A 20,279-nucleotide genomic window follows, 5' to 3' on the forward strand; every position below is an offset into this window, starting at 1 on the left:
GGGCTCCTTTTTCATTTAGATTTTCTTTTTAAGATGAACATAATGTACGTACATTGACAATGATAAAATGTAATGGAATACTTTGTTATGATAAATAGAGACTCAAAAATAACCTTTTAGACCAGAAATTTTTCACTGACACTGTAAAGTTTACTTATTTACTGATTAGAGGCGTTATAAACTATCCATATACACTTTAAGTGGATAATGGTCTGAATGGTGTGCTGCAGTTAAGATATTGGTATATCAGCTCCAAAATATTTTTATTAAAAATCCTTTTATATTATCTACTGTTTTATTCTCTCGTTTGAACCAAAAACCAAAAACAACTGAAACAGAGTCACTGTTACGGAGGAGAAATATATTTGGACTCCATTATTTCTCCACATAAATTGGGAAGAGAAAATCCGAGGCATTTTGGCTTGATTTGAAACTCAGATGTTCATTTGATATAACGTTCATAGCACTCCTGCTGAAATCAAGCTATGCTAGTGAACCTAGTAGCAGATCTATCCTTATTGTTATATTTCCTAAGCTATAGGTAGCACAGGATTTTTTTAATAGATGAAAAGGTGAATTTCTTTGCTTTGTTAAGTTTTTGTTCATAAAAGTCTATTAAGGTTGAGGAAGGCTTTCATCTTTCTTAGTGATAGAGAATATGAGTCATGGATCATTAGACTGAAATACAGTAATAAAAAGTTGATAGTAGTTTCTCTAAGCCAAAAGAAAATAAGGCATGAAATAAGATTAAATATTCTGAAATACCTAAATGACTTAGGAACCTAAAATCAGTGTTTAGATGAATGTTATTATCTTGTATACTGTATAAATCTGGAAAACAAGAATTCTCACTTCTTGCTATTGGTCTCTGAATAGTCATTCTGGATTCCCTGAATGGGACTCATCTCATCTTCCTTAAACATCTACATTGAATCTGAATTAATAAACCAGGGCTCTCTTTATAGTTGGCAGAGGATAATAGGCACTCTCAGGGAGCAGCTCATCTGACCTACTTCAGATGCCTATTTTAGGATAAGAAGAATTGTGACCTAGAAGTGCCTGTTTCTCTTCTTTGACTTCTAGGCAGCCTGAAGGGATTAGCTCAGGTGCAGACGGTCCTAATGTGTGCGTTTAGCCAAATTAATTCCTCCTTTTTTGTGTGATTTATATCTTTGGGAATTTTGTGTACCAAAGTACTTATCCATATTTATCTGACTTTTCTTCATGAAAGAAAATATCTATCTGCACAAAAACATTTCTTGCATTAGCACTCATGATAGTTGCAAATTTTAGGAAGGCTGTGTCAAAGGGTTCAAAAATGATAGTCTGCTTTTCCGAGCTTTTGTCTTTCAGACTATTTTTATTATTTTTTTTCTTTTTTAAAGGTCATGTCTATTTAATTTTCATGTTCCTTTCTCCTTCTTTTTAATTCAAGTTTCTTTCCCTGTGCTCAGCTTCACCTGCTTACTAGATAGACATTTTTATGCTTGTCTGTTACACTCTTTGGTTTACTGACTCTTGATTGTGTACAGAATGAGATCTGGGCACAGTACAATCTTTTCTACTCTTCCCTAGTTTCCATGGAAAATAAAGCATGGTGGAAGCCACTGCACCCTTCAAAGAGTTCAGTCTACAACTCAGAATTTCCTATTTCAGCAATGTATGCGACCAGCTAACAAACAGAACAAGAGAGCAATCTCTATATCCTTCCAAGAATTTTTTTTTCTTTTTGAAATTTCATCTGTATTTGCTGCTTGCAGCTAATACTCAGACCCCTCAGGCCATGTAGCTGTCATACAAGTCAGTAATTATTTTATACTCAATCTTTTTTTGTTTGGGAAAACTAAATATTGCAGATTTTTTGAAGGCGACTACAGAACCATATTGCTTTCTTATCTGCCTCTGGAATGAAATAGAATGTTTCTGCCCTTTCTTTTTTTTGTAAACCAAATACACTAGTTGTACAATGTTTTACTGTTTTAATGATGAATAAACTAAAATAAGCCAAAACTTATTGATATTCATAATGGAATGTATGCACATGCATTGTTTCTGTATTTTTTCTGAGATCTGAGGTTTTATGTATAAAAAGAACAAAAGACATGCTGTGTTAAAAATAAATAACCTAAATCTGAGGTTGAAGATTTATTTTTCCAGTAAAATCACAAATCCTATATACCCAGGACCCCTATATATACAATAGTCTACTATAGATAAGCCAGGACAATGATGCCAGTGAGTCTTTGAAGAACTAAGAGACACGTCACAATCAGCTGCCCTTGTCCTTATGATGGTCTTCAACTTACTGAATATTGACTGGGAACACAACAGAGCTGGCACAAAAAGGTCCAGAAGATTCCTAAAGCACGTATCAAAACTACAGGGAGCTGACAAAAGGAAAATAACCTCCTTGATTTGTTGCTTGTTAACAGAGGATGTCTCATGAGTGAAGAGGTGATTCCTGACTGTCTTAAATAGAGTGACTATGATGCAAATGAATTTAAAATCTCTGTTGACAAGAGGAAAAACGACAGCGAAACTTCAAGCCTGGATATGAAGAAAGCAGACTTTGGGCTGGTCAGGGAACTAGTGAGTAAAGTCCCCTGGAAAATGATTTTGAAGGTTCTGGCATCCATCAGTGCCAGTTATTTTAAGCACCACCTTCAAAGGACACAGGAATAGGCAATTCCAAAATGTCAGAAGTCTAGCAATTGAGGGAGAACACCGGCTTGGCTTGACTGAGCAGCGTCTTTTGCAGCTAAGCCAAAAAAAAAAAAAAAGGTGTATACCCAGTCAAACTGGTCAGAACATCAAGTCTGACAGAATTCAAGATGCATTTGGACAACTCTCTCAGGCATATGATGTGATTCTTGGGGCTGTCCCATACAGGCCAGGACTTTGGTTTTGATTATCCTTGTGATTCCCTTCTAATTTAGGATATTCTATGATTCTATATGTATTTATAGAACAATTACCTGCAGGTTTAAAGCAGAGTAGCAACAAGACATGTTCTAGAATTTCATCCTTGGGAATCTTCCCCTTGCTCAGCACTGATTCCTATCAATAATACCCTTAAGGAAATATATCCATCTTCCTCTTGCTTCCTCTTTGTAGGTTTGAGCTGGATTCTATATGAATGATCCCTTTTTTTTTCAAGAAAATGCAGCAATCCTTTTTTCTTTCAATACTATTAATCCAATGTTGCTTTCAGTTCCATTTAAACAGAAAATTACTTATTTTGAGAAGTGGAAGGAAAATGTTATCATTTCCTCATGGTAAATTATACATATTGCCTCAGGAAATAGCATTTTTGTGAATAATCAGGAAACAGGGGCTTGTGGTTAAATGTGTTTGAGATGAGTCTCTGTCAGTTTTTGCTCCCTGTTTAAATGGAGGTGCTGGCAGAAGCCACTTTTAAACCAAGCTAAAAGATGAATCTAAATATCCAGAAAAAGAAAGAACATTTCTTGGGGATGAGTTGGCAACCAAAATGTTACTTGAAAAGGTTTATCAAGCCTAGCCATTCAATTACATTAATCCTTTTTAAATTCTCTTAATAAGGTAATTATTGCTATTATAAACTGGGGAAAAGAAATCTGTGTGCAAAGTTGGAGACAATGTAATCAATAATGAAACCTGCATCCTTCCTCCTTTGTTAATCACTGTTGAAACTCAAGGGAAAGAATAAAGCAGTATCAGTAACCATATATCAAATGCACAGCTAAATAACATTATCCCTGGCCAAACCCATGCTGATGTTTTTCTGCCTAGATATTTGCCTTATAACTAATTGGACAGCCAATTCAACATCTTTATGAATGAGATAATTTAGGATGTTTTCTTACTGCTTAGAATCAATAAAAAAGAAAAACAGTTTTTTTTCTTTTAATTGATTTAATTAAATGCCTCACCATTTAACCTCAAAAACTAAATAAGTAAAATACTTTAGGGAATGTCTTCCTATATTTTTCCCTTTATGAGTAATGACTTTCTATTTATCAGATTTTTCCATTGAATTTGCATTTTTTATTTTTTAACAGTTTCTTTGAACCTCATCAGCCTGTAAAAAGTTACTTTTGTCAAAGGTATTGTATCTGTCCTTACTGAAAATATGACATCCACTTGCTGTCTGCATTGCATACACAATACATCCCAAATGCATTACTTAATGTCTATCTTTATTAAATTTCACAAGGTTTCTGCTAGTCCATTTTCTAGACTGTGCAGGTCCCTCCGAGTAGCATTCCTGCCCTCCCATATTGACTACTCTGCAAAATTTGGCGTTTCCCCCCGGAATACACTCATCTCATCCCACACAGCATTAATAACATGTTTTGCCCCGTTATCAATACTCAAGGGAAAACGCTGTTAACTGACTTCCAGCTGGACTTTACACTTGCTGATTACCACTTCTGAATTCTGATTGCCAGCCCACACATATCCATGTCACCAGAAGTCTCATCATAAAAGACTATACTGTTACTAAAGCACAATTTTCTCTTGGTAAATCTGTGCAGACTGTTCTCAATCACCTTACTCTTCTTTAGGTGCCACAAAATAGCTTTTAGAAGATTTGCTCCGTCACCTTCCCAGGGGCAGAGGTGGGATTTATTGGCACACAGGTGGGTGGATATGATGTTTACATGTCAAAGTTTTAGTAGTGGAGGTCCTGCAGAGGTCGCACCTGTGAGAAGAGAACAGAAGTTGCCCTATCTTGGAGAAAGCCAGTTCCAGCTAGCTCTAAGATAAACCTGCCACTGGCCAAAGCTGGGTCAGTCAATGCCTCTGTAACAAAATATTTAAGAAAGGGTAAAAAAATGTCTTTCAACAGCTCATAGAGAGAGGAGTGCGAATATATGAGAGAAAAAGCTCTGCAGACACCAAAGACAGTGAAGAGCTAAACAAAAAAAAGGTCAACTAGGGCTTAAATCTTTCATCATCAACAGACAAACTATCCTCATGGACAAACTGTCTCGAAGTTGTCTAGACATGAAGAACTTTCTATCTGAAAATAGAAATATCCATATCTCTTCATCTCTATCCGAAACCTGTAGGTTCTAGCCATTACTGGGATGAGATCTTAATGTGATTCAAACAGGAAGTATGGTATCTGTAAAGTGTCAGTAGCTGCCTTGTGAAATAAGACAAGAAAAAGACTAAACCAAAAATAGCCACCTCCCCTCCACCCAATTTATTCCTGTAATGTACATGTGAGTAATAAAAATAATAATAATGTTGCATCAAGAATAAAAGAGATAATGCATGTGATGAATACACCTGAATTTGAGGTTCTGCAGAAGCAGCCTAAGGCCTTATACATCCAAGTTAACTCTGCCTAGAGGAATCGTATGAGACCACATATAAAAGCAGTGAATTGTAAGAGAGGTGATGGTGCCTGAAAATTGCTGATCTGAATCAGTTAAGCAGTAGCAAATCTGGTGAATGCCTACCACCTAAAGCAAAATCTTCATGGTGAGACTGAGATATCCACTTTCCTGCTTAACTGGTTATATGACACAAAAATTTATATGCATGAAGATAAGCACAGATATAAAATGAAAATTCAAGTTTATGACATAAGGTTTTGTAGTCACATGAAAACTAGATGGCAGAATACCTCTCGGAGGTTTTAATATGAAACTGGGTAGATTTATACGGGACATAGGGAAGACATTTTTATGATGACAGTTGTGAGATGCTGGAACAGGTTGCTCAAAGAAGTTGTGGATGCCCCGCCTCTTCAGGTGTTCAAGACCATGTTGAATGGGGCTTTGAGAAACCTGATCTTTTGAAAGATGTCCCTACCCCTGGAAGATGGGTTGGAACTCTGAAGTCCCTTCCAACCCAAACCATTCTGTGATTCATACTGTGAATCTACAGAACTTCAGGCAATTTGTGGTTTGTTTGGTTAGTGCGTTTGGTTTGTTTGAGTGTTCGTGGGTATAGTTTGTTTGCTATCAAGCCTCTATAAAGTTCCTTTGCTTTGAAAATATTTGGGTTCTTTATGACAAAACTAATTTCCATTAAATCTGACCAGCTACAAGTACACAACTCTGACACAGAGAGGATAGCTAGGTGTTTTTATATTTACCTGCCAGCTGCAGTATACTACATGGGAAAAATGATAAATAACAGATAAATGATAAAATTATCTGCAAAAATTAACTAGCAAAACAAAAATACAGCTCTAACTGGTGGATCAAAGGCCTCTTTTTGTGACAGATAAAATTCTGAAAAGAAATGTATAGAGAGTAGAAGAATGAGATTTTCTTTAGCTGGAAGCATTTCAAACTGATATATTAGGTCATTTTCAATACCCAAGTTGGATTAGTGTTTGCCATAATCCTCAGAAGAAAGAGATACTTCAGAGGCATGTTCAAAGAAAAGTTACAGTGGAACTTTGAGAAACAAAAGAACAAAGAAAATCAAAATTACTAATATGAAGCAGATATTTAACAGCCCTTTTGTCTGAATACTGAAGTTTATCAAAACATGAGGCTAAGAAAATGAATAAAGAATTGCAGATGGGGGAATCAAACTCTTCCTATGCTTTCCTGCCTTTTCTGCTAGATATAGCACTACTTACAGATTCAACCTATAAAGTGTGACACTGTATACGAAAAAAGAAAATAAATTTGTGACATCTTATAGATGTAGTTAGAAAGCTTTTCTGGCATCTGAAATTTTAGTGAAAAAAGAACTGAAATCATTGAATGATTTAAAATTAATTGTAAAAACACTTGGAAAAATGTTTAGAGACAAGGACAGCAGGAAGGAAAATTATGGAAGTCTGATTTTAAAATCTGCCACTGTTTTTATGATAAGTGATTTTTCGTGAAAATATATTTTAATATGTCAGTCCAGATGATCAGTCTGACTAATTGACATGCTTTCAACCCTGGGAAATACCAGTATAGGTAAAAACCACCAAAATAATAACTTGGAATTTAAAATAAAATTATGATAAATAGGGAAAAAAAAACCCAACAAAACCCCAACAAACCAAATCCCTTTAAACAAACCAAAGAAACCAACAAATAAGCCACGAAAAAAACCCAAAAAACCAAAAAACCCAACATCATATCAAAACTATTCTTCTCTGTATCCTTTTGAATTCCAGAGTTACTCTGAAATTTTGCTTCACTAAGATGAGGTTCAAACTCAGAGCTAAATACGATGAAAATAAAAAGTGGAAAAGTATCTTAAAAGTAAAACAAGTTAACTAGGATCATTGGAGAGTTTCAAGAATAATGCTAGATTCTATAAAGAAAGCCCTCAAACTATTTTGTTTCTGTGATTGGCAACTTGATTTTATCTGGCTGAGAACTACCATTAACTTAAAAAATTTATTAGCTTTACAAGGAGGAAAAAGAAGAAGAATGACAGGCTTCTTAATTTTCCTCATCCATTTAATTTTTTATTTTTTATTTCTTGTGTGGTTTAGAATTCACATACTGAAGCCTTCAAATTTTATTCTGGGCTTAAGGTGTAATTTGGCTAGACCAAGTGTGCAGAGATGTAGCTATTAAATTGTCTAAGAATATAATAAGAAATGGAACTTTCTGAAATGTAATCTGAAATCATCTGAGATTGAAGAAAAATACTGGAATAAAATAGTTGATTTTTAAAAATGTAATTATAAATTGTTTTCTTATTTCAAGTCTCAGAATTAGTGCTTTATAAATATCTGCCTATCAGTATGATCAATAGAATGGTTGAATTCAAATAAAGAATGAAAACTCTTCAGCATAATGAGCTTTTAAAAATATAGAAATTCATGGATGTAACCATTAATATGTTCAATAGTAAGAGAAGGAACTAGAGAAAGTGTCACTCTCCTCAGATCAAAAGGAGGAAGAAATGTATTGGAAAATCCATGGATAAACCCATTGTAGTAAGTAAGAATTTAGACTGGAAAATGGTGAAAGGAACAAGTAATGTAATACAGACAGGATAAGACAGGGATGCAGTAGAAGATGTAGAAATTGAAGAGAAATCCTAAGTTTCATGTCCATAAATGGAAACAAAAAAGTAAGCAAATTATTTTAAAAGGAAATATGCATTTTTATATAACTTAATAAATATTCCTACTTCATAAGTATATAGGGAAAATACCCTTCAAAATTGCTTAAAAAATAATTTAGTGATGTGTAGAATTTTTTTTGGGGGGGTTGTTTTTTTAGGGGGAAATTCTGTGTGAAAAAGAAGTCATATTAAGAGTGAGAATATTTAGTTTATGTTAGCTAAATTTTTAAATTATAGAATGCCAGACTTAACACTACTGTCGTCCACCATTAAGTCCATAAAGTGGGTCTATTGCTTCTCTCATCAGAGCATCATATTTCCTAAATATTGTGACTGATTTTTTTTTTTACCTAGTAGAAAACTATCTGATGTTTGAATTCAAATATTGCTATTTTTTTGAGTTTTGGGCACTCATTTTCCCTCCATAATCCAGTAGTTATCAGAAGTTGAATTATTTTTCAAGTGTCAGATGAATGTTTTTGGCGTATGCAAGGCAAAAGCTACATCAACTATAGTGGACTTTTTCATGTGGTTTGCTCTTCAGTAGAAACTTCCTGCTTTGGATATATGTTGCTTTGCAAGATGGCAGCTGAAAAATAAAAGAAGGTACCTTTTAATACTATTTAAAACATAAAAGTTTGATAAAAGTAGATTTGGTCTGGGTTTTTTGGTTTGTTTGTTTGTTTTTGTTTTTGTTTTTGGTTTGTTTGTTTGTTTTTGTTTTTGTTTTTGTTTGGTTGGTTGGTTTGGTTTGGTTTTGTTTGTTTTTTTCTTTTTTTATGTCACATGTAATAAAATTGAAACTTGTGCACACAGTTTGAATAAATAGTGACATTACTCTCTGAGATAAAAACCTGTATGTTTAAGCAAAATATACTCTTGAATGCTCTTATTCTTGGACAGAATTGTTCAAGTGAACTCCTAGATACAGACACTATTGAAATTACTGTAGACTTAAACTTTGCTCAAGATTGCAGCACCACTCAGTTGTTTGAAGGTTCAAATGCAATGGTAGAATCTTCTTTTCCCACCTCCCACTGGGGACCTTATTTCATGCATGGCCTGAAGCTACCCCCTACAAAAATGCACTTGGTAAAATAAAGAAGACATCTCTCAAGTTACCTGTCTTGCTCTCCACTTGAACCTTATGACTGAGAGACACAGATTAAATGAAAAGAAGTAAAGAGGGACCCTGGGGAAAGGTGAAAAGAACAAGGAATTTGGTAAAGTTAGAGGACCTATAGATTCACAGACATGTCATGGAAGTTGTATAAGGATAAAAAGTGTCTGTAGATGTTCAGCAAAGTGATGTTTGAAGCGGTAGGGAAGGCAGGGAAAGAGGAAGATGCTAGTTCACAGGGGCTAGTTAAATGAACAAGATAGCTACCATTGGGAAGAAGTAGAGAGTAATAATCAAAGACAGAACTTAAAAGTGGTTTCAGAGAACCATGATATTAAAAGAAATGTTTGTATTTGATTGATTTGGTTGGGTGTGATTCATAGCACACATATTTAGTATATATTCATTATAAAATGCATTGGTTTTATACTCTATATGCTATTCATCTTCTTTCAGAAGTCCAAAAGCTAGCCATTAAAGTGTCACTAAGTCATCAAATGCCCACTTAAAGTCAATGAAGAAAAATAATCATGACTGAAGTGTGATTTAGATGTTCTATTTTAAATAGTTACCATAGGATGATACAAGTCACCTTTTGGAAGTCTTAATCTTTTTTAAATGCAAAATTAGGCCAGAGGAATTTTATCCAAGGAAAAAAGCTCTTTAAACAGGTAAATGATGTAGATAGTTTACTAAGTGACTAAATAAAATTGGGTCAAATCAACTCCCTTAAAGCTAAAAGTAAGAATTGCTGTACCTCTTTGGCGATCAACACTTACTATTTAATCTGAGATGTGGACAGATAATTCTTTACATAGTAAGTATTTTTTATTTCATGCTGTGTTTTTATTCTGCTGTAAAAAAGCTTTAAATATGAAACAGTAAATAAACCCAGGGGACCAACCTAAAGGAGCTCAGAGGCCAGAATAGAAGTTTGTGTAAGTATGGCTAGATTTACATTTAATTTCCATAAGGAATACTGGTTAAGGACTTTCAGAGTGATTTTTCTGCTCATTGACCCTGAACATGTTGAAACACAATGTGCTCGGTTAATCTTGGCTGGGCATCAGATGCCCATCAAAGCCACTCTCTGACTCCCCTCCTCAGCTGGACAGTGGGACAGAAAACACAACAAAAGGCTCATGAGCTAAGGGCAAAGAGAGATCCCTCATCAATCACTGTCACAGGCAAAACACATTTGCCTTGGGGAAATTAGTTTAATTTTATCATCAATCAGAGTAATGAAAAATAAAAGGTAAATCTTAGATCACCTTCCCCAACTCTCCCTTCTTCCTGGGTTCGATTCCACTCCCAATTTCTCTATCTGCTCTGTCCCAGTGGTATATGAGCATGGGAAATGGAGGTTGCAGTCAGTTCATCACAGTTGCAGTCATCAGTCAGTTCATCATCAGTCTCTGCCACTCCTTCTTCCTCCAGGGGAGGACTCCTCACACTCTTCTTCCACTCCAGTGTTGGGTCCATCCCATGGGAGATAGTCCTCCCTGCAGCTCTCCAACCTGGGTCCTTCCATTCTTCATGAACTGCTTCACCTCTCAGGGACCTTCCAGCAAACTTGTGCCAGTGTTCCCTCCTCTCTCCATAGCGCCACAGGTCCTGCTTGGAATCTACTCCAGTGTGGACTTCCCATTGGGTCACAGCCTTCTTCAGGCATCCATCTGCTCTAATGTGGGATCCTCCACAGGCAGCAGATGGGTATCTGCTCCTCCATGGACTTGCATGGGCTGCAGAGGGACAGTTTGTCTCATCATGATCTTCATCACAGCAGGGGAATCTCTCATCTGGCAGCTGGAGCACCTTCTCTCCCTCCTGTTTCACTAACCTTGCTGTCTGCAGGGTTGTTTCTTTCACGTATTCTCGCTCTCTTCAGGCTGTTCTTTTTTCTTCAATTTTGAAAACCTCTGTTTTTCTAACTCTATCATCACAGAGGTGCTGCCACTATCACTGGTGGGCTCAGCCTTGAAGTCATATGGCACTGGGTCTTTCAGGCACAGGGAAGCTTCTGACAACTTTTCACAGAAACAATCCTTTCATTCTCTCCAAATAAAACCTTGCAACACAAACCTAATGCCTAATAGTGTAAAAGTGATGTATCTACCTGTTTCATAGATCAGTATAAAAAAAGTCAGAATAAGAATTATGCTTCTTGGCATAATAATGCAGAAAAGCTGATGTGGATACAAGGAATTGTCTTGTCATATCAAATATCTAGTGACAATACTATCAGATCTGGTGTACAAAGACAGGTCTCTTGAGCTATTTCCCACTTAAAATTCTTCTCCTTGACCCTCAAAGCATGGATGTGTAAGCAATGGGAGCAAATTTGCACTTGGTGTATTTGTGAATTTCCCAATGAGCTTACACAACAAGCCCTGCTCTAAGTGTCATGGTCTGAAATACGTTATCCTCATGAGAAATTTTGAAAAGGTTTCTAATGAAGAAGCAAAGACAGGAAGAACAAAGGGACTGCACTTGGATAGGACTTACTATCTTGCTCTATCTCTACCTCATTTTCAAGAAGAATGCTGATCTTTTTCAGTGTCCTGTGCAGGAATAATGATTGGTTTTTCAGTCTGCTTCACCACAGTGATAGTGCTGTCAGAGTACTGCCAGTCAAGATTCTTGAATATTCTGGGGACTTTTTTGTTATTGTTTTGTTTGGGGGTTTTGGGAGATTTTATTTGCTTTGTTGATGTTATTTTTTGTTGTTTGTTTTTTTCCTTTCAGTTTTAAAATTATTTTAGTGCAGCAATAAGAAAAGGCAAAAAAATTGTGTCCCTACAATACAAGACTAAAAAATAGGTGTAGGAGGTTACTTAGCACTGATAGATTTTGACTAAGCCTCTGCTATAGAAAAACCTTGAAAAAAACATCATAAAAGTGTATTCATCGATTCTCCACTCCTATAAAGAAAGCAGAAAACTGAAAAATGGAAATCCCCTTTGTTTCTCATGCCTAGTTTGTGAAGAAAAAGAAGAAATTTGCACTATGTGGAAGGATACCATGTGTTTTCACTCTATTGAAATCCATATTTAAAGGATTTTTTTCCTTGCAAAAACATTGTGACTGCAATACTGACAAGGTCAATGTCAGGTTGCATTTTCTGCCGTACAAGTATCACTCAGGCAAATTAGTTTTGCCGTAGGGGGTAGCCTAAGCTGCCCACCTAGTTTTCTGAAACATTTTCTTTCCTGAATCAGCATTTCTTTTGTTCACATGACACATCCTATCTGTTTCTGTCCTTTCCTTGCCATTCCCATTTGTTAACCCCATGTCTTTATCTGGAGAAATAAATCTCCTTTTAATTTCTTTTTTCTTTTAATTTAAGATACCTACTTGACTCTCCTTGTCCCCATTTAAGTTTTTCTTTTAATTCAGTTACCATAACAACACATCTGTGAAATATGGGGCATCGCAATCACAACCTTACAAATGAGAAATTTATGCATGGTGATTACACGCACAGAAACAGATTCCTGGGAACACAGCAGAAACATGGTACTTCCTGATTATCTTTTGACTCAAAATCATTTAATGATCAACTGTATGAAGTTTAGTCTCAGTCATTTTGCAGACACCACTTAGCCAGGTGACAGTGTTGATCTGCTGGAGAGTAGGAAGGCTCTGCAGGGGGATCTGGATACTCTGGAGCAGTGGGTCAGGCCAACAAGTATCAAGTTCAATATGGTGAACAGCTGGGTCCTAAATTTGAATCACAACAACTTCATGCAGGGGAAGAGCCGCTGGAATGAGGCCTGGCAGAATAGGACCTGGTGGAACTGGTCAACCATGGCTGAGTATGAGCCAGGTGAGATAGAAGTCCAATGGCACCCTAGCCTGTATCAGCAACAGTGTGTCCAGCAGGGCCAGGAAAGTCATTGTCCTGCTGTACTTGGCACTGGTGAGGTCACACCTCAAGTCCTGTGTTAAGTTCTGAGCCTCTCACTACAAGAAAAATATGGAGGTGATGGAGCAGCTCCAGAGAAGAGCAACAAAGCTGGCCAAGGGTCTGCACAAGCATAAGCCTTACAACAAGTGCCTGAGGTTGTTTAGCCTGGAGGACTCTCAGAAGTGACCTTTTTGCTGTCTACAAGTACCTGAAAGGAGTCTGCAGGAAGGTTAGGGTTAGCCTCTAAGATAACAAGTGACAAGTGGAAATGGTCTCAAGTTACACAGGGAAAGTACAGATTAAATATTAGAAAAACAACAACAACAAAAAAACCCACTGAAACAGTGATTAAGCATTGGAATAAGTTGCCCAGGACAATGACAGAGTCATCTGAAGGAGTTCAACAAATGATTGGAAGAGCTATGCTCGATGCTTAGTCTCATCTTTGTGCTATGGTCTAGATGACAAGGTGGTATTCAGTCAAAGGTTTGACTTGATGATCTCAGAGTTATTTTCCAAGCTAAATTATTCTATGTTTCCATTCTAACTATTAATGTTTTGGTTAAATGCCCAAAATTACTACACGTGAAAGTATCCTTTTTGCTTAATTCAATGGCACAAACTTGGAGCATGTTCTCACAGAGAGCAATACCTGGCAGAATACTGTTGACTGCTACTGGGTCATGTTTTGTCTCAGAAGATAAGAGAAAAAAAAATCATAAAGAGTAAGGCTGAAGCAGTTTGTTAGGATATTGGTTTGAGAAAGTGAATTGGTTTGAGAAGAGTCTGAAGTTAATGGTCTGAGGACAGAATAAGGAAGTCAGAACCAGGAGGAACTATCCAAAAAGATCAAAGTCATTTGACAAGGCAGTAGACAATACAGAGAGTGGGAGAAAAAAATCTAGATTTATGCAAGTTAAGAGAAAAATGCAAACTTAAAAACAATGCATTATGGAATTTTTTAAACTTTGATGAAATATGATATTAAATTACATTAAAAGTGACTTTTTCTAGCAGAAGACAAGCCTTGAAATACTATTTGCTGATCATCACAGGGAATGTTGTGGCTTTTGTTGTTTTTTCAAACTAGATCTACTTGACTAGCCACATATGTGCAGTCTTTTTATAGAAATTCAGCTGAAAACATTTTTAGGCCATGAAATGCAATGCTTAATGAAGAAAATTTAAGTATGAGAGCCCTTGGTTATGAGTTTGTGGATTTTACTGAATAAATAATTTCAGCAGAGAAATCATGCAAATGTATCCAGCTTTGATCATTCCAGATAAGAGTAGTTTGCTATATTTGCAAGAAAGATTTACTTTTTAAATATTTGATGGCAGGTTTCACTTTGGAATCTAAGGAAACAGAAAAGTGCTTAGGTACAGAAATGATTTTAGTGTTTCTGCATCATGAAATACATTAAACATAGCCATAAATATCACCATTTAAGTGGCTGAAGTTTTACAATCTATCTGATGTTCATGTGGTCTCTGGGTCACATATAGCCTCTCTAAAGCAAAGGAACTCTTGATAATACACAAATTAACCCAGTCAAACTTTCTGCAGTGCTCTCCTGTGGAATTAGGGAAGATAGCAAGCCCAAGGACTGGGGGAAATATTGTGACCCAAAAAGCAGAGTGTTTCTATGAGAAGGAATTAATCACAGAATCACAGAATCACAGAATCACGGAATGGTTAGTAACAGAAGGGACCTCCAAGGATCATAAAACTCAATGTTCTCCCAGCCTTGTAGAATTAAGAAATGCTTACATGCAGAAATTAAAAACTACTACTATCTCTTTTAATCACTGGAAAATTGTGGGGAAAACACATTTTTATTTGTACTGACTCCAAAATATTTGTATTCATGATATAACAATATAAAATGAATTAGAATGAGTAGATTTTAAGTGTGGCAATAAGCCTTAATTTTCAGATCATACTGCACGTTACACACAAGAGGTGAGAGTGTAGGAAGGGTAAGTAAAACAAATAACTAAGTCTGAATATAAGAGACAATATATGCCTATTTTAACCCATATAGGAGTTTATATTTCTGATTGGTGTTGTACCCATGGACTATGCTCAGTCCTTGATGATGATTTTTCCTCGCATAATCCCTAACTTCCAATGCTGATGTACACCACAAATGTTAAAACATAACAGAGAAACTAAATTCACTTCTACTATCCTTTCTGTGCCCAGTCATTTTCGAAGCTCTAGGTAACAGCCACACATAAGTACCTATTCAGAGGGCGTCTAAAAAGGCACGAACAAAATACATCCTAGCAGTCTGGATTCCACCCTAGACGTCGACTGAATTCCCAAATGTTTATGGCCACTGTGACAAATTAGAATTTGACAGCATAGGAGTGGGGAGGAGTAGAAGAAAAGCTTCTGACTTAGTGAGTCAAGTTATTTGTGTTAAAAAATGACCTTATAATTTCTATGGTATGCTGCTAATCATATGTGTCTGTCTTACTGCCTGTTCTGAAGGCAGAAAAATATTTCTTACCAGGAAAAATAAATCAAATCAAGCATGATTAGAATAAAGCAATAGTAACAATAAAAGAAGTTTATAGCAGTTTTGAGAAGAGGAAGATTACCAATTACTTGAAAAAATACCCTAATGAAATATTTTGAAAATAGGAAAAAAACTGTGAAATGAAGAATTCAAGTCAATAATGTATGCAGAAAGAATAGTTACAAATGCTAACAGGAACAAAAGTTCTTCATTGGAATGTAAAAAAATATACTTTTCAGCTACGCTAGACTTAAAATGCCTAATGGTATAGTTTTCAAAGAAATCTCTTTAAATAAACCATGTGTCTTAAATATCAAGAAAATTACTGTTTTCAGGACTTTAACAATAATATTTTATTATTTTGATTTATTTGAATTTTTTTTTATTTTCTTCATCTAACTTTCATTTTTTTAAGTAAAAAAGCTCCAAAGTATATTTTAAAAACAGAGAGTTTTGTTCATTAATTAAATGTTCTACAATAGAATTAATAAATATTGTGAGTATTTTATATAAACCATGGATAGATCATTTGCAAATGAAAAAAATAAAGCAAATTAAAAGTCAGGAAGTTTTTAAAATTTTAAAATGTATGTTCCTTTGAAAATAAATTTCTGTGGGCATGAGCAAATAATTTTTTCCTTCCCTGTATTACTTTCTTGCTTTCTCTTGGTTTTTTACTTTCTTACTGCTTGTTTTCTTGTTTTTTGCTTTCTCCTCCATATAGTTTTGATAGGAAATAAGGAGTACTTTAGGAAAACAAATTCAGAAAAAATATGGTTCTGCATTCTATTTTAGATCTAAAAAAGTGTATTTTATTCATATTTCTTTGCAAGATATATGACCTAGATTTCAATGGTATAGTTCAAATCTCTTGTTTACTTAATAAGGGGACTGCAGTAGTGACACTAAGCCATCTTCTTAAACCTTATTGCATTTAGGATATTAATTTTCAAATCTTGGTGCAAAAATCTACTTTTTTTGGTCCTCTCATTAGATGCCTACTTTTATTTTTGTATCTAATTGGTAGCTACTTTTGGTTTTGTATCTCAATATCCTATTTGGAAGTAGCAGAAGAGTTTTCAAAATAAAATAACCTGTGATGCAATGGGACAAGACCTGGTCAATACTACCCCTATCTTCAGTCAGTTAAATGCAGAATAGTTTAGAATTGACAATATTTAGCATAACATACTTAGAATGTATTTTTTATTTTCAAATCACGTCTTTGATGCTTTATATGTCTAACTATATATTTAACTTGTATTTATACAACATAGGTATGTATTTTTTATCTATATGGAATGATAAATATAAAATTGATCTTTTGAGAACCTTGAATTCTAGGGGAGGTGGAAATAGTGCCGATTTATATATCCATCTGAATCACACAATGATATTGATTGTGCATATAACTGCAGTACTTTGAAAGATTTTACAGGACCTCTATATTTTTTCTAAATTCTAAAGAAACTCAAGTATCAGGATGTTTAAAATACTCCTCAGAATAATCCTTAACTGGAGAGCGAAGGACACAAGGACAAATTTGCAGAGACTACTTCATTTTAAAGATAAAAGTGATACTTAAATAAATAATATATTATGTAAACGAGACACTTCATCTAATCATTCCACCGTAGTCATATTCAAGGAAATACACTTTTTCATTAATTGTTGAATGAACTGCAGTCCAAGTACATTCACTATTTTAATGTGGGTACTTACAGAACCTTCATCACCACAGCAGCTTGACGTTAATACCTTTACCCTTACAATACCTCTTCAAGGTACACCTGTTTCAAAGGGAAGAGCTGAATAAAATAGAGAGTAACTAAATTGCCAAATACCACAGTGGAACCTTGTAGGTAAACTCCCATGTTTACAAGTCTTCTGAGTCACACACTCATGCCTTAATCAGAATGGCATCTTTCACCTGCCTCTGAAAATGCCCCTTCGCACACTGCAGAGATGCAGACTGGCAGTGCTTTTAGAAACCAGGTTGCAAAATTTGTCATGTTTTTAAAAAAATTTTCCCATCTTTCCTCTTCCTATATATATATCCTTATTGAAATTATAACAATTTATGAAGAAAAGACTGTTTAAATGAATTTTCCACTTCAAAAGCATTTTTAAAGAAAGTTTTTAAACTATTGAAGCAGCACATTTTAACATCTTGCTAAGGGGAAAAGAAGACTGTTTCTCTTAAGAAAGCCATCTTTTAACATATTGATTATAATTAACGAATATTAAAAAAAAGAGGAAAAAATTCAAAACATTAGCTTGACTGATTCTGTCATTTTTAAAGAGAGAAGCACCATTTTCAAGGTTCTTATAATTTTAATAGGAAGCCTAAATGCTCACATCTCCATAATCCTTTGGAATAGGAAAACTATTTTCTATTAAGCTCTAACTAAAAATTCAATTCCCCTCCCTCTTATTCCCACCCCCATTTCCCACTCTGTCTGCTCCCCCACCAAGAAAATCACATATTTGATCAAGGTCCTCTGTAACATCTACCCTTCCCTCACCCCAGATTATTGGAATCTTTTGAATGGTTATTGACTACAAATAAACCCAGAAAAACCATGTGCTTAGGAATACAGTATATGCTGCAAACAAGTTGCTACTTGCCATATCTCTCTGTATTGAAGAATATTTGATTTATATACTGTTTTATAACTGGCTTTACTTTTTTATAACTGGCTTCTTTCCTTTGCCCTAGACTGCCACATTTTCTCTACTGATGTAAGATAGGCACTGACCTATGTAATCACTATTGCAGCACTGATTAGTTGGAGGATCTAAGGTGCTTCTCCAGAAATGTCAACGTGTTCTAAACATCTCCTTGTTGTGATGGCACTACTCACATACAGTTTCAAATCGTTAAAGTTCCACTTGCTTGAAGAAACTAAAGAGAAAAGACAATAATTGCAGAGTTATCAGCATGGGTTTCTACAAAGCTCCAAGATCAATATTGATTTAACTGAGATAGAACGGACTCTTGGAAATGAAAAGCCACTGCATTAAAAAAGTTTTCCAAACTTATTTTCTGGTTGCCTGGTCTATATTATCCCCTATGCTACCAGACACAGAAAAAAATACTTTTTCTCAAATTAACCATATTTGATAATGTATAAGCTCTTTTATTTATATTCTTTACCTTAAAGAAATCATAAAAGTGAGGTAAAAGTCTGACAAGAAGAAATATTTTATTAAGGAAAGACTAAAGTGCAGTGAGATCTACTTTTCCTGTTATTTTTCTGAGAGGAGACAAGAAATGATAGTCAAAGAACAAACAAATTAAAAATTTACAATGTTTTATCAAGATTTTTAGCTAAACATTGTCTTAAATTAGAATTTAGTCACTTTCTAAGGTGGCTCAATTAGGTATCAATCTTTGTAATGTACTTAAATTAAAAGACCAGTACTCTTATTATTGTAAAAAGACATCACGTTTCACACTGTGAGTAGGCAAAGTTGCTTAACAAGACACTCAGGCACAGGGTCATAAAACTTGATGCATACATAAAGAGTGCTCTGGCCTATTGAAATTTGAGCAACTAATGGTATTTAGTCAGTCTATAGAATTGGGAAAAACGCACTTTTTGGACTTCTAAATATTGCAGACCATAGTGAAATGGCTAGGAAAATATTAAACAAAGCTGCAGATGGCTTCATCATGAAAGTGATTTGGATCCTTTTTGGCACTCAGATAGCATATAGCTTGTTATTGACTTAGTTTTCTTGAACAGATGTCACACCTCTACAGATACTATTGCAGTAGTACAGGTATGGAACTATATTCCTTCTAGGGTGTGAATGAAGTTCAAAGAAAATCTGTATCTTATTTCCTTCCATGAAACATGGAAGTTTCTGGTACATTTTCAATATTAGCAAGCAATGAGCCAAATTCCAATCTAAGGTGTGCATATTCTACATTGTATTTGATGATATTTCAGATTAATGGTACTTGGTCTCCTGTCTAACATGGTCTTTTTAAAGTGTACATGTAGTATGTGTTCTAATATAGATATCTAGAGAGAACAGTAGTGCAAAGTATAAAAGCTTGAGGAATCAACACAGAATCAATATCTTATAGAAAAGAGAGCATTCAAAGTAGGAGGTGTATTCAGGCAAGATCTCCATTAAATTACTTTTTTGTTGTTTTCTGATGCAGAGAAACAAATGTTTCCTTATTAACAAGGACAGGGCTAATTTTATAATTAAGTCATGCAGGTAATTCACAACTCTGTGCAAACACACTGGGTGTTTAAATGTGGAACTACAGCTTGTGTAGGCAAACGTGAAGTCTCTTGGTCTCTTGAAAGCAGTCAGCTTAGAAACTAATAGCAGTATACAAGAATAGCTGCCTTACTTCCTAATTTCCTTGAACAAATGTAACTTCGGCACCTTGAGACTATAATGCATCAGCCATTATCCTCTGAATACTTATCCAGTATTTCATAACTCACTTACTCCAGCATCTATGCTGTCATGGGTAGACTCCCAGAAGTTCCAAGGTTTGGATGGTTAGCTGGTTTGACTTTTTCCTTATATAATAACATGAACCTCTATTGCACTTTGGAAGTGTAAAAAAAACCCTTTAGCTTGGAATAGTGCCAACCTTTCTCTGAAGTAGAGTTAGAACAATCTTAATCTTAGACACTGTGAAATCCTGTTGCCATATAATGAGTTATTGAAAACG

This window comes from Sturnus vulgaris, chromosome 2 (assembly GCF_052056855.1).
Source record: "Sturnus vulgaris isolate bStuVul1 chromosome 2, bStuVul1.hap1, whole genome shotgun sequence".
Lineage (NCBI taxonomy): Eukaryota > Metazoa > Chordata > Aves > Passeriformes > Sturnidae > Sturnus > Sturnus vulgaris.